Consider the following 16,876-nt stretch of genomic DNA (forward strand, 5'->3'; position numbering starts at 1 on the left):
CTTTTTTCTTTATTTTGCTCTGCATCAGTTATTTCCACTATTTTATCTTCCACCTCACTTATCCGTTCTTCTGCCTCAGTTATTCTGCTATTGATCCCATCTAGAGTATTTTTCATTTCATTTATTGTGTTTTTAATCGATGCTTGATTCATCTTTAGTTCTTCTAGGTCCTTGTTAACTGTTTCTTGCATTTTGTCTATTCTATTTCCAAGATTTTGGATCTTGGAAGTAGAATCTTGGATCATCTTTACTATCATTATTCTGAATTCTTTTTCCGGTAGACTGCCTATTTCCTCTTCATTTGTTAGGTCTGGTGGGTTTTTACCTTGCTCCTTCTCCTGCTGTGTGTTTTTCTGTCTTTTCATTTTGCTTATCTTACTGTGTTTGGGGTCTCCTTTTTGCAGGCTGCAGGTTCATAGTTCCTGTTGTTTTTGGTCTGTCCCCAGTGGCTAAGGTTGGTTCAGTGGGTTGTGTAGGCTTCCTGGTGGAGGGGACTAGTGCCTGTGTTCTGGTGGATGGGGCTGGATCTTGTCTTTCTGGTGGACAGGTCTACATCTGGTGGTGTATTTTCGGGTGTCTGTGGACTTTTTATGATTTTAGGCAGCCTCTCTGCTAATGGGTGGCATTGTGTTCCTGTATTGCTAGTTGTTTGGCATAGGGTGTCCAGCACTGTAGCTTGCTGGTCGTTGAGTGAAGCTGGGTGCTGGTGTTGAGATCGAGATCTCTGGAAGATTTTCGCCGTTTGATATTATGTGGAGCTGGGAGGTGTCTTGTGGACCAGTGTCCTGAAGGTGGCTCTCCTACCTCAGAGGCACAGCACTGACTCCTGGCTCCTCAATTTGGGATGATTCGTTGTCTATTCATGTATTCCACCGATGCAGGGTACATCAAGCTGATTGTGGAGCTTTAATCTGCTGCTTCTGAGGCTGTTGGGAGCGATTTCCCTTTCTCTTCTTTGTTCTCACAGCTCCTGGGTCTCAGCTTTGGATTTGGTCTTTAGATAGTTTTAGATTGAGATATTATTATTAGTCTCTAATAGTTTTGAACAATGTTTTGGACCTTGTATTTTTCAGCACTAGAAATTATCCTTACAAAATAATAAAAGATTCATTTAAATACATGCCCGGGCTTCCCTGGCGGCGCAGTGGTTGAGCATCTGCCTGCTGATGCAGGGAACACGGGTTAGAACCCTGGTCTGGGAGGGTCCCACGTGCTGCGGAGCAACTAGGCCCGTGAGCCACAAGTGCTGAGCCTGTGCGTCTGGATCCTGTGCTCCACAATGAGAGAGGCCGCAATGGTGAGAGGCATGCGCACCATGATGAAGAGTGGCCCCCGCTCGCTGCAACTAGAGAAAGCCCTTGCACAGAAATGGAGACCTAACACAGCCAAAAATAAATAAATAAATAAAAATACAATTTAAATACATGCCCAAAGATGATAAAATTAGAAACAACTTAAATTTACAACAATATACCAGGCTTAGTTACAATAGGATATACTAATAAGCTAGAAAGCATGTTATCTGTAAAAATTCTACTCAAAAAACATCCAAAATTATTTAATAACACCAGGAAATATTCAAAAAATACGAAATTCAGTTGAAATATATGAGTATTTTAAAGCACACATGCATATATTAAAATGTAAATAAAAGTACAAAGAACACAAAATCTAAATAGTGGTAATACCTAAATGGTGGAATTGTGATTAATTTTAATTTATTTATGAAATTTTGCATTTTTCCCAAGTGATTCACACTTAATGAATACTGTTTTATCAGTACGAAGAGGTAATCAAATATTACTAAATTTAAAGTAGCCTTTGAAATCCATCACTAAAACCAATGAAAAATAAAAAAAAAATGCTCTCAGCAATTTTTTAAATGTGAAACTTTTTAGTTTGATGTAATCCCATTTTTTTATTTTTGCTTTTGTTGCCTTTGCCTGTGGAGTCAGATCTAAAAAAAATACTGTTAAAGCTGATGTCAAAAGTTACTTCCTATGTTTCCTTATAGGAGTTTTATGGTTTGGTGTCTCACATTCAAGTCTTTACCTATTTTGAGTTAATTTTTGTATATCATGTCAAAAATTGGTCCAGTTTTTTTTCTCTTACATGTAGAGTTCTAGTTTTCCCAACACCATTTGTTGCAAAGGCTGTCTTTTCCCCATTTTATGTTTTTGCCCACTTTGTGGTAGATTAATTCATCATATAGCATGAAGTTTTTTTCTGGGCTCTCTGTTCTGTTCCATTGATTTAGTTGTCTGTCTTTGTGCCAGTACCATACTGTTTTGATTACTATAGCTTTGTAGGATAGTTTGACATCAGAGAGTTTAATACCTCCACCTTTGTTCTGTACAGCAAAGGAAACCATGAAAAAAACAAAAAGATAACCTACTGAATGGGAGAAAATACTTTCAAATCATATATCTAATAGGGGTTAATATCAAAAAATATATAAAGAAGTCATACAAATCAATATCAAAAAACCAAACAATTCAATTGAAAAGTGAGCAGAGAATCTGAAAAAACATTTTTCCAAAGAAGACATACAAATTGTCGACAGGCACATGAAAGGATGCTCAACATCACTAATCATCAGGAAAATGCAAATCAAAACCACAGTGAGATACCACCTCACACCTTCAGGATGGCTATTATCAAAGAAAACAAGAAAAAACAAGGGTTGGAAAGGATGTGGGAAAAAACAGAATTCTTGTGCACTATTGGTGGGAACGTAAATTGGTATAGCTACTATGGAAAACAGTACAGAGGTTCCTCAAAACATTAAAAATAGAACTACTATATAATCCAGTGATTCAACTTCTAGGTATTTATTCAAAAAGAACAAAATATTAATTTGAAAATATATATGCACCCCTATGTTCACTGCAACATATATACAATAACCAAGATATGGAAGCAGCCTAAGTCCATTGATAGATGAATGGATAAAGAAGATGTGGTGCATATATATATATATATATATATATATATATATATATATATATATACATACACACACACACAAAATAGAATATTGTTCAGCCATAAAAAATATAATAAAATCTTATCATTTGTGACAACAATACCATAAGGGTATCATGCTAAGTGAAGTAAGTCAGAGCGAAACAAATATCATATGATTTCACTTACATGTAGAATCAAAAAAAAAACAAAACAAACAAAATGAAACCAGACTCATACAGTGAACAGACTGGTGGCTGCAAGAGGAGAGGGGGTTTGGGGCGGGAGAAATGAATGAGGGGTCTCAGCAGGTATAAACTTCCAGAAATAAAGTGAATAGACCATGGGAATCTAAGGTTTACTATAGGGACTATAATCAGTAATATTTTATAACTTTGTATGGTGACAGATGGTAACTAAACTTACTATGGTGATAATTCCTAATGCACACAGACATCAAATCACTATGTTGTACACCTGAAACTAATATAATATTGTATGTCAATTATACTTCAATTTAAAAAAATAGATTTTCTTTAAATTAAATTTATTCCTGAAGAAACAATTCAGAGTACAAGGTACCTTCAACATGGTAGCTTCAGAAGAGGCAATCTATTTTCAAATTACCTGAGCTATTTGATAAAACTGGAGATTCCTGGGCTCCACCCCTAGAAAGTCTTCTTCTCAAAGTCTAGATATCTCCAATTCTTTAAGCAAAGTTAGACTTGGTTTCTCTTGTGAGATGTATCATTTGTTTTAGAGTATGGTTTTATCACCTATGTGCTCTGAGGTCCACTTTCCTCATCTTTATGTAGTGGAGCATTTCGGTTGGTCTAAAACCTGGTACCCATTATTCCACTGGTGACTAGAAACTAGCAGGCATCCAATTCCCAGCTCCTCAGCCCTATACACATATCCATTTCCTCTGGAGCCATATTTTTGTTGCTGCGAGTACTGGCTGCAGCATTTATCAATACTAATTCTTTATGTTGATTTCCTTTTACAAAATTACAGAAGGATAAAGAATCTTCCTGGATAGAAAGAGTACTAAGGCCCTGATCCCTTATACTGCAGAAAGAAAATACAAAATATAAAAATAATGTCTGCACATTTCCAAACACCTATGTGTCACACAGAGGTGTATGGAGATATGGGGTTGTACTAGAGGCAAAGCTCCTGGATCCATGAACTCCCCAGGAACCAGGGGCTCCACTGAGTCCTTATACCTCTGTGTGCCATAAAAATACTGTTATTTGATAAATGTGCCAAGATGTGAAAAAGTTTGAAAAATTCTGGATTACAGGAAAAAACAACAGGGACTCAGATTATGTTATATGGAATATTCAATGTTTATTGTAATGCAGAAGATGGGTCTAGACTGTTTCCCTGTGAAGTGGAAACAACTTTAAGGTATCAGACGTGAGAGGTATGTGCTATTTCCAGCACAGCATGCAGTAAACCCTGAAAATTATCCTGGACCAGCCACTTAAGTGTCACTGGAGTCCCTCAGAATATGCAGCTGCATGTGTACACCATTGGGCTACTTTTGATAGAATTGCATCCCCCACTAAAAGATATGTTGAAGATCTAACCTTCAGTACCTATGAATGAAAAAATTGGAAGTAGGTTTTTTGCAAATGTAATCAACATAAAATCAGTTCATACTTAGGTCATACTCAGATTAGGCAGGGCCTAATCTAGTGACTTTTCGTCTCTATAAGAAGAAGGAAATTTGGACACAGATACACAGAGGGAAGAAAGCCCTCTGAGGACAGAGGCAGAGATTGGAGTGACGTAGGTACAAGCCAAAGAACACCAAGGATTGCTGGCAACCATCAGCAATGGTTGAGCCATGGAACAAATGATCCCTAAGAGCCTCTAGAAGAAACCACCCTGCTGATGCCTTGATTTCACACTTCCAGAGGTCAGAACTGTGAGACAATAACTTTCTGTTGGTAAAAGCTACCCATTTTGTGGTACTTTGTTATGCAAATCTAGAACACTAATACAAGTGGCAACCAATGATCCAAAACCACTGAAGAGCTGTAATTAGTTGCAGCCCAGGTCACTGGCTTACTGAATGTTGTTGGATCAGAGCATCACCTACCAAGGGACATAGGGATTGGTCATTTCTGGAAGCAGCAACATGGGAGAAATGTTTGCAGTATCCTATGTTCTTTGAATCAGAAGCCTAGAAAAATACACACCAAGAAGGAAATGCTTGCAACTACCTAGAGAGGAGTACGTCAAGTTTTTCAACTTGAAGTTTTACCAGAAATTGAATAACCTTTTACAAAATACAGTGGTTATAAAAGTTCCCACTGTCATTTTATCTGGACCCAACATTAGGATGGCACAGTCTCAGTACATGGATGAGCTGATTTTCACATGTACAAGAGAAAGCTTCCAGGTATGCAATTACATATTCTCTGCTTCCTTGTCACTTTCCACTGTGTACATGTTAATTCATACTAATTTACTTTGAAATAAGGAGAAATGTAAATTAGGGGATCTTTTCTACATCTGAAAAAGAAAAGAGCATAAGAAAACAGAGTGTGGAAGGACTGAAAGCTGTATTTATATGTTTATAAATATTTTTATCTTATATTTATATCTCTTCTGAGGTTACTTTTCAGTTTGTAGTTGGTAGAAGGCAGGAGGAAGAATAAGAAGGGCCATGGCTATGTATTGTATTTGAATTTGTGTATATTTGTTCACTTATGAAAAGGAACCCTTCCCTACTGTGATCTTAACTCATTTTTTCCTTTCTATCTCTGTTCTATCTTTGAGTTAAAATGTTTTATGTACCTTGTGTCAAAAGGGCAGTGAAGAAAGGGGGTACAGACTTACAGGATTTTGAAAACTATGAAAAAGTAGCACAACGATTGAAGTTAAATATATGATTACTATAATCAGTGCTGTACTATCCAGAACTCATAAACTTCCCCAATTAGATTCAAGTTCAGATAATTTACAATGGAATATTACTCAGCCATAAAAAGAAATGAAATTGAGTTATTTGTAGTGAGGTGGATGGACCTAGAGTCTGTCATACAGAGTGAAGTAAGTCAGAAAGAGAAAAACAAATACCATATGCTAACACATATATACAGAATCAAAAAAAAATGGCTCTGAAGAACATAGGGGCAGGAGAGGAATAAAGACGCAGACATAGAGAATGGACTTGAAGACATGGAGAGGGGGAAGGGTAAGCTGGGACGAAGTGAGAGAGTAGCATGGACTTATATATACTACCAAATGTAAAATAGATAGCTAGTGGGAAGCAGCTGCATAGCACAGGGAGATCAGCTTGGTGCTTTGTGACCACCTAGAGGAGTGGGATAAGGAGGGTGGGAGGGAGACACAAGAGGGAGGGGATATGGGGATATATGTATATGTATAGCTGATTCACTTTGTTATAAAGCAGAAACTAACACACCATTGTAAAGCAATTATACTCCAATAAAGATGTTAAAAAAAAAGAAGGCCTTGAAAATCATGCAAAAAGCCTTAAAGAATATGAACCAGTGGGTAATAAGTAAGTGAATCTATGACATTTCCCTATCTATATGCATTCTGTTCTCAACCAACTTTAAATAGATAGTTTTACGTGCTATACTTATAAGAACTAAATGATGTCTTGGTTTACCACTAGCTTGGCATCAAGGCAAAATGTGCCTTATAAACTTTTTTTGTTTGTTTTCAGACTCTAAGAAAGCTGCTATATCAGGATACCTTCCTAGAACATCAAAAGACAGCACAATATCTTTAAGGATGACTTTACAGCTGGGTTTGAAATCCTTTCAGATCTCTCTGAAAGGTAATGTGGTCAAGCAGAAAAGAATTTCTGCCATCCTTGATATATAACAAGGAAGATAGATAAAGGGATGGTAACATAGTTGATAGAAAAAAGATAGATACATAGATAAACAGATAATATGTGAACATATGTGTGAGATCTCTGTGATACATGACATATTTGTTTATCATAGTCTTCACATCAGAACTGGAAACTTAAATAATAATTGTAAGGCCAGAGATCGTTAATGAAATGTTAAACACAAATACAGAGACATTCAGAGTGTTAGAAGTTTTTAAAATTATGATTCGTAGCACTTTTCAACCCTTTCTCAGACTCTAGAAGAATGGCAGTTACTTTTTAACTTTTTTAAAGTCTGGACTTTTCTTCCCACTCATGAAAATTTACCCACTGAAATAACAAAAACATGATTAAGTATAATGATCAATGGTTGGTTTGATTCATTTATTTTTGACAGGTGACACAGACAGTGATGATCAGACCTTCATCACAATGAAAAAAAATTATAGCACCCCTAATTACATATAACTTTAGGTACCCAGCCTAATGGCTTTGGCAGATAAGAACAAAATAACTTTATTCAATCCACATTCTTGTATTAATTTGTTTAATACAAGTCAGGAGAGCAAATTTCATGAATCTCCTTCATTAGCAATGCAACACTAACTAATGAGACCATTTTCCAGTTTTCTAGTTCTAAAACCAACATTTTGAAATTGATGAAAAACAGTTGGCTGAAATTCAATCTGGCTTTCACTACAGTGATGTTTTTGTAATGTGCTAAAATGTTCTATAGAGAATGTGATATACTAAACAGAGTCCATCCCCTTAATCTTGTGTATAATTATTATAACTTCAAAATAGAAAATAAAAAATTAACTGATATTAAATGTTATTGAGTAAAGGAATTGTCAAAACCTCTGTCTTTTTCCAGATTAATTGATAACCTCTCGCCTTTACCATTACTTTCTACAAGGTACTAAACCTCAGGAAAATAATACTGGAAGTCATTCTTGATTACATATTAAGAACACATATATGAGTGTCTCATCAATTTAACAATATTTGCCAACTGAAGCATATAGTGCTGTTCACCTGATCAGGAAGGTGCTATACTACATGACTGAATAACGTTCACTTTATATTGACTTATCACAGAGATGGAGTATCCAAACTGTCACTGTACAAGATTGCATCTGCTGCCTTTTAGTCCATCAACTCAAATTGTTGTTTCTCTGTTTTGAAATAACAGAAAGCACTAACAAACAAGTATACAATTCTTCATTGGGATTAAACAGCAAAGCAGTTAATTGCATCTGTCACAAAGAAGGTAAAAGAACCAGAAGATCATAGTTCAATATGAATAATAACCTCTCATAATAAAACAAGGAGCTTTGAAATTATAATTTTATGGAATTATGTTATGTAGCCGCTCCAGAATGGCTCAAACTTTTGTAAATAAAGTGATTTCTAGTATTTTTACATCTCCCAAAGATTTTTTAGAGACTTGTTCATACTGTTTTGTACAAATCTAAAAATCATATGTATTCCAACAAGAATTGACTTTTTCTATTTATAGTAAAACTTCTAATTAAATTATAAAATGAATTAATCACTCCTTGAGAATATATCTTCATGGTAGATTGTTCAAAAAAATTAGGATGTACGTATAATGCCTCAATCACAATAAGACTTTATTTCTTATTTAAACAAAGCCTAAAATGCATCCTACTGTTTGATAGGCAGCTCTCTTCAAAATGGTAATTTGGGGACCTGGGCTCATTCCACGTTAGTTGTCTTCCATGTTCAACACCTGGCTTGAGTGGTCACCATGATTTTCTTCATGAAGACAATGAAAGATGAAAGAGCACGTGGAATACACATTTGAAAATAACTTCATCACTTTCCATTAGAGAACTAGTTATGTGGTCCCATACAGCTGCAAAGAGTACTGGGAAACCCCTGTTATCCTTGACTGGATGGTGCCTTCTCACCTACGCCTCTATACTATAAAACAGACCATGATGGCTGATTAAAAAAAACAGTTGTGAAGTTTTTATTCTGTTGCCAAATAGTGTCTCTTCAACCCAGTGAAACAAAAAGCTGCTTTTGTTTCTTGTCTCATCAGGAAAGTGTCCTGACATAACACTAGATATAAAAGTATTCTCTAAAAACCTCAAAGGTATAAAAATTATTTTGTGAAAATTTTCATGAACTCTTTCCCTAGATTATTAAAGTCATAGACCCTTATTAAATCCTTTTGTCACCATTCCAGGTAATCTCTAAAATACAGAGTAAGCATATAGATATATGAAGATATTTAATTATTACAAACATGCCACATAGTACATAGAATCAAAGTTAAGGGACCAGACATCTTAATAGAAACTGAGTTTTTGGACAATCTCACTCTGGAAAACCTATTTCCATAACTATTGGCACATATTCCTTACCCCAAATGTCCATATGCAATTTAAAAGAATGCAACTGATTTTGTGTTCTTTCAAATTTATTTTTTGTGCTGAGCATGGGGTATTTATTTATGCCCACCTGGAACCTCAGAATGTGATCTTATTTGGAAATAGAGTTTTTACAGATGGAATTAGTTAATTTGAGACCACAGTGGATTAGGGTGAACCCTAAATCCAGTGACCGGTGTCCTTAATAAAAGAAAGGACACAGATACATACAGAGAAGGCCATGTGAAGACATACAGAGGGAAGAAGGACATGTGACAATAGAGGTAGAGATTGGAGTGATGCAGCTACAAGGCAAAAAAGAATATCAAGGATTTCCAGCAACCACCAGAAGCTGGGAGAGACATGGAACAGATTCTTTCCCAGAGCCTACAGAAAGAACCAACTCTGCTAACACCTTGATTTCAGACTGTGGCCTCCAGAACTACAAGAGAGTAAATTTCTAATGTTGTAAGTCACCCAGTTTGTGGTAATTTTTACAGTAGCACTAGTAAACATAGAGAGAACATAACAAAATTACATCTTAGAGTTACCCTAGTTGAACAATCATGGCCCTTTTCCTGGGCATTGGATTCCCTTCCTGTTTGTTAGCCTGTAAAACTTTCACTTCTTACCTTCAGGAGGTCATAGATCAGAAGTAGCTATTGCAGCAAAAAAATCAAGAAAATTCCCCCCTTTATCACAAAGAAACATGGAAATAATTACTTTACCATCTCATTCCTCAACTTCTCTCTGACTTCACTTGATTTGGGAAGACAGTAATTTTCTCTCCCCATTGGGTACTACAAATGTCTTTTTATTCCACTCAAGTGTCCAAACCTACTTGTTTTTATGTGACAGTTTTATGTGACAGTTTTTATGTGATGAGTTCATTGCTGGGCCATGGGTCTTAGAATCTCATAGGGGGATTTAATAACAGTAGTAACAATAATTTCTTCAATGTTTCTTACATTCCGTTCACTGTGTTACTTTTATAACAGTCAATCAAAAATTCTAGTTATATCAAACACTTACTGTTCACTCATGGATCAGGGCACCTTCCAGGGAACATACTTACGCTTTAAGTTGCTCTTGATCAGGTCAATAAATAAATAATTTTCTGGTGCACTGTATTAACGCTCAGGTAATACCTGAAATAGATAGTTTAGATTTACTTAACAGTGTAAAAGACTAACTCAGTTTTTAACATTGCCTTTTCAGAACAACACTGCAATTAATGGCTGAGGGTCCCCAAGATTAAAAGTCATCTTAGAAATAGAATGTATGTGAACCAAATAATTTTAGAAGTAAATGGGACTATAGAGATTATTTTCATTTAATACCTTATTTCCACCACGAATCTTTTGTCCCTCTTTTGATCAAATTAGTGAGACACTCAATGGTACTCTAAGTGTAAGATAGTTATCGAAATTCTCTGTATTAAAAGAGGAGAGTAGTGGCATAAGTTGTAGTAACCCATCTTAGTTTTTCTCTGAAAATATATTTGTGGTTCTACTTGAAGTTCCATATTCCATATCTCCTTGGCCATAAGTAACTGACTGTCAATGAGTTAGGGAAAAAAGGCTGATCAATTAGGAAAACTTTATTCCTAAAAAGAACTCTGCTTACAGGTCTGATATTATCACCACCACTATCCCAAATCCCTGCACATTTAAGGAAAATGTCCCTAAAAGAGCAAGAGTCATCTTTTCACATTGACTAATCCAGATACTTCTTTATCATTTCAACCTTTTAAAGTCTGCTATAAATACTATTTTGTAAAATCTCCAAATTCCCATCATGACCACTGATTTCCTATGACTTGAGATATTTGGTGTCTATATCTTTGCAATAATGCATTGGGGAATCTCTTCTCTATAAAATACTTTTTATTTATCAACAACTACAGAAGACACATGCTTTATTGTATAATCACATAAGCTTGGTTCTTTGAAGTGGAATTTCAAACATTCAGAGTATACTGTAAAAACCTTATTTAGACTATAATTATCAGTATTTAATACTATGTACTACTAGATAGATAATAAATACTTACAGGGAAACCTAGGTTTTATGCCAACAATTAACTTAATCATAATTAATTTTGCAAGAAACTAAGAAGAATGAAATTATTCAAATGTACTCTCAGGAGTTAACTGCAATTCAGATTATTAGAAGAAAGTGATTTATGTCTTGCTCATAATAGAGAAAAAAGGCAAAAAGCCATTTGAAAAATACAAAACAATTTTTCTTAGAAAAATAGAACTATGGGCCTCCCTGGTGGCGCAAGTGGTTGAGAGTCCGCCTGCCGATGCAGGGGATACGGGTTCGTGCCCCGGTCTGGGAGGATCCCATGTGCCGCGGAGCGGCTGGGCCTGTGAGCCATGGCCGCTGAGCCTGCGCGTCCGGAGCCTGTGCTCCGCAACGGGGGAGGCCACAACAGTGAGAGGCCCGCATACCACAAAAAAACAAAAAAAAAAAAAAAAAAAAAAAGAAAAATAGAACTATGATTATAAATTTTATAAATTTCTGTGAAATAAATGATGATACATCTAAACTCTAAAAATCATTTTTTAGGTAATGTATGAAGATACTTCACAAGGAATATAGTCATGACATTTTGAACTAAAAAATGAATGAGCATCTAATAAAAACCTAACAGAAGCCTGAGGAATATTAGTTGCCATTGAAAAAAACTATTCTAGTTCTTCTTTCTGTTTTATCCTCTCCTCTCTTGTTTTAAGAGAAAAATTATTACTTTGGATTTATTACTTATTGGATATTATTTAGATCATAGTCAACTAATACAAGGAGAAATAGATGGCTTTACCATGGTTTAAACAGAGACTCTTTGAAATAATCAATAAAAGGTTTGCAGATCAAATAAAAATTACATGGGCACATATTATTTCTAAAATTGGATTAAAGAGCATATTACTACATTATTTTAGTAATAAAACCACATTTTAATAAATTCCCAAGACAATATTTAGTATAATGTAATCTAGATTTTGAGGAAAATCAATACTTCAAGAAAGTTCATGACTCCATGCATCAAAAATATTTAAGTGGCATGTTTTTCTAGGAACTTTTTGTAGAATTCTGTTGGATTTTGTCTCTGCCAGGTCTGTATTTTTTTAACATATTTATTGGAGTATAATTGCTTTACAATGTTGTGTCACTTTCTGATGTATAACAAAGTGAATCAGCTATACGTATACATATATCCCCATATCCCCTCCCTCTTGCGTCTCCCTCCCACCCTCCCTATCCCACCCCTCTAGGTGGTCACAAAGCACAGAGCTGATCTCCTTGTGCTATCCAGCTGCTTCCCACTAGCTATCTATATTACACTGGTTAGTGCATATAGGTCAATGCCACTCTCTCACTTCATCCCAGGTTACCCTTCTCCCTCCCTGTGTCCTCAAGTACATTCTCTACATCTGCCTCTTTATTCCTGTCCTGTCCCTATGTTCTTCAGACTTTTTTTTTTTTTTAGATTCCATATATATGTGTTGTTTTTCTCTTTCTGACTTACTTCACTCCGTATGACAGACTCTAGGTCCATCCACCTCACTACAAATAACTCAATTTCATTTCTTTTTATGGCTGAGTAATATTCCATTGTATATATGTGTCCCATTTTCTTTATCCATTCATTTGTCCATGGGCAATCAGGTTGCTTCCATGTCCTGGCTATTGTAAATAATCCTTCAATGGACACTGTGGTACATGATACTTTTTGAATTATGGTTTTCTCAGGGTATATGCCCAGTAGTAGGAATGCTGGGTCATATGGCAGTTTTATTTTTAGTTTATTAAGGAACTTCCATACTGTTCTCCATAGTGGCTGTATCAATTTACATGCCCACCAACTGTGCAGGAGGGTGCCCTTTTCTCCACACCCTCTACAGCATTTACTGTTTGTAGATTTTTTTTTTTTTTGGCTGTGTTGGGTCTTCGTTTCTGTGCAAGGGCTTTCTCTAGTTGTGGCTAGTGGGGGCCACTCTTCATTGTGGTGCACAGGTCTCTCACTGTCACGGCCTCTCTTGTTGTGGAGCACAAGCTCCAGATGCACAGGCTCAGTAGTTGTGGCTCACGGGCCTAGTTGCTAAGCGGCACATGGGATCTTCCCAGACCAGGGCTCGAACCCGTGTCCCCTGCATTGGCAGGCAGATTCTCAACCACTGTGACACCAGGGAAGCCCTGTTTGTAGATATTCTGATGATGGCCATTCTGACTGGTGTGAGGTGATACCTCATTGTAGTTTTGATTTACATTTCTATAATGATTAGTGACGTTGAGCATACTTTCATGCTTTTGCTGGCAATCTGAATATCTTCTCTGGAGAAACATCTATTTAGGTCTTCTGCCCACTTTTGGATTGGGTTGGTTGTTTTTTAGATATTTAGCTGCATGAGTTGATTGTATATTTTGGAAATTAATCCTTTGTCAGTTGCTTCATTTGCATATATTTTCTCCCATTCTGAGGGTTGTCTTTTTGTCTTGTTTATGTTTTCCTTTGCTGTACAAAACTTTTAAGTTTCACTAAGTCCCATTTGTTAATTTTTGTTTTCATTTCCATTTCTTTAGGAGGTGGGTCAAAAAGGATCTTGCTGTGATTTATGTCATAGTGTGTTCTGTCTCTGTTTTCCTCGAAGGGTTTTATAGGGTCTGGCCTTATATTTAGGTCTTTAATCCATTTAGAGTATATTTTTGTGTATGGTGTAAGGGAGTGTTCTCATTTCATTATTTTACATATAGCTATCTAGTTTTCCCAACACCACTTATTGAAAAGGCTATCTTTTCTCCATTGTATATTCTTGCCTCCTTTATCAAAGATAAGGTGACCATATGTGCATGGGTTTATCTCTTGGCTTTCCATCCTGTTAAACTGGCCTATATTTCTGGTTTTGTTCCAGTAGCATACTGTCTTGATTACTGTAGTTTTGTAGTATAGTCTGAATTCAGGGAGCATGTTTCCTTCAGCTTTGTTTTTCTTTCTCAAGATTGCTTTGGCTCTTCAGGGTCTTTTGTGTTTCCATACAAATTGTGAAATTTTTAGTTCTAGTTGTGTGAAAAATGCCATTGGTAGTTTGATAGGGACTGCACTGAATCTGTAGACTGCTTTGGGTACTATAGTCATTTTCACAATGTTGATTCTTCCAATCCAAGAATATGGTATATCTTTCCATCTGTTTGTATTATCTTTAATTTCTTTCTTCAGTGTCATAGTTTTCTGCACAGAGGTCTTTTGTCTCCTCAGGTAGGTTTATTCCTAGGTATTTTATTCTTTTTGTTGCAGTGGTAAATGGGAGTGTTTCATTAATTTCTCTTTCAGATTTTTCATCATTAGTGTATAGGAATGCAAGAGATTTCTGTGCATTAATATTGTACCCAGCTACTTTACCAAATTCATTGATTAGCTCTCATAGATTTCTGGTAGCATCTTTAGTATTCTCTATGTATAGTATCATCTCATCTGCAAACAGTGACAGTTTTACATCTTCTTTTCTGATTTGGATTCCTTTTATTTATTTTTCTTCTCTGATTTCTGTGGCTAAAACTTCCAAAACAATGTTGAATAACAGTGGTGAGAGTGGGCAATCTTCCTGATCTTAGTGGAAATGGTTTCAATTTTTCACCACTGAGAATGATGTTGGCTGTGGTTTTGTCATATAAGGCCTTTATTTTGTTGTGGTAAGTTCCATCCATGTCTATTTTCTGGAGGGTTTTTATCATAAATGGGTGATGAATTTTGTCAAAAGCTTTTTCTGCATCTCTTTAGATTATCATATGGTTTTTATTCTTCAATTTAATATGGTGTATCACATTGACTGATTTGCATACATTGAAGAATCCTTGCATTCCTGGGACAAACCCCACTTGATCATGGTATATGATCCTTTTAATGTGCTGCTGGATTCTGTTTGCTAGTATTTTATTGAAGAGTTTTGCATCTATGTTCATCAGTGATACTGGCCTGTTGTTTTCTTTCTTTCTGACAGCTTTGTCTGGTTTTGGTATCAGGGTGATGGTGGTCTTGTAGAATGAGTTTCAGAGTGTTCTTCCCTCTGCTTTACTTTGGAAGAGTTTGAGAAGTATAGGTGTTAGCTCTTCTCTAAATGTTTGATAGAATTTGCCTGTGAAGTCATCTGGCTCTGGGCTTTTGTTTGTTAGAAGATTTTTTTTTTTTTTTTCGGTACACGGGCATCTCACTCTTGTGGCCTCTCCATTGTGGAGCACAGGCTCCTAACATGCAGACTCAGCAGCCATGGCCCACAGACCCAGCTGCTTCACGGCATGTGGGATCTTCCTGGACTGGGGCACAAACCCATGTCCCCTGCATCGGCAGGCGGACTCTCAACCACTGTGCCACCAGGGAAGCCCTGTTAGAAGATTTTTAATCACAGTTTCAATTTCAGTCCTTGTGATTGGTTTGTTTAAATTTTCTATTTCTTCCTGTTTCAGTCTCCAAAGGTTGTGCTTTTATAAGAACTTGTCCATTTCTTTATTGGCATATAGTTGCTTGTAGTAATCTCTCATGATCCTTTGTATTTCTGCAGTGTCAGTGGTTACTTTTCCTTTTTCATTTACAATTCTTTGGATAGGATTCTTCTCCATCTTTTTCTTGATGAGTCTGGCTAATGGTTTATCAATTTTATTTATCTTCCCAAAGAACCAGTTTTTAGTTTTATTGATCTTTGCTATTGTTTCCTTCATTTCTTTTTCATTTATTTCTTTTCTGATCTTTATGATTTCTTTCCTCCAGCTAACTTAGGGGTTTTTTTGTTCTTCTTTCTCTATTTGCTTTAGGTGTAAGTTAGGTTGTTTATTGAGATTTTTCTTGTTTCTTGAGCTAGGATTTTATTCTTATAAACTTCCCTCTTAGAACTGCTTTTGTTGCATCCCATAGGTTTTGGGTCATTGTGTTTTCACTGTCATTTTTTTCTAGGTATTTTTTAAAATTTTCTCTTTGATTTCTTCAGTGATCTCTTGGTTACTTAGTAGCGTTTAGACTCCATGTGTTTGTACTTTTTACAGTTTTTTCCCTGTAATTGATATCTAGTCTCATGGCTTTTATCTAGTCTCATAGCATTGTGGTCAGAAAGGATACTTGATATGATTTCAATTTTCTTAAATTTACCAAGGCTTGATTTGTGACCCAAGATATGATCTATCCTGGAGGATGTTCCATATGCAATTTAGAAGAAAGTGTATTCTGTTGTTTTTCTATGGAATGTCCTACAATATCAATTAAGTCAATCTTGTTTAATATGTCATTTAAAGGTTGTGTTTATTTTCATTTTGGATGATCTGTCCACTGGTGAAAGTGGGGTTTTAAAGCCCCCTACTATTATTATGTTACTTTTGATTTCCCCTTTTATAGCTGTTAGCATTTGTCTTATGCATGGAGGTGTTCCTATGTTAGGTGCATAAATATTTACAATTGTTATATCTTCTTCTTGTATTGATCCCTTGATCATTACATAGTGTCCTTTTTGTCTCTTGTGATAGTCTTTATTTTAAAGTCTATTTCGTCTGATATGAGAATTGCTACTGCAGCTTTCTTTGATTTCCATTTGTATGGAATATCTTTTTCCATCCTCTCACTTTATTCTCTATGTGTCCTTAC

Source organism: Mesoplodon densirostris, chromosome 1 (assembly GCF_025265405.1).
Source record: "Mesoplodon densirostris isolate mMesDen1 chromosome 1, mMesDen1 primary haplotype, whole genome shotgun sequence".
NCBI lineage: Eukaryota > Metazoa > Chordata > Mammalia > Artiodactyla > Ziphiidae > Mesoplodon > Mesoplodon densirostris.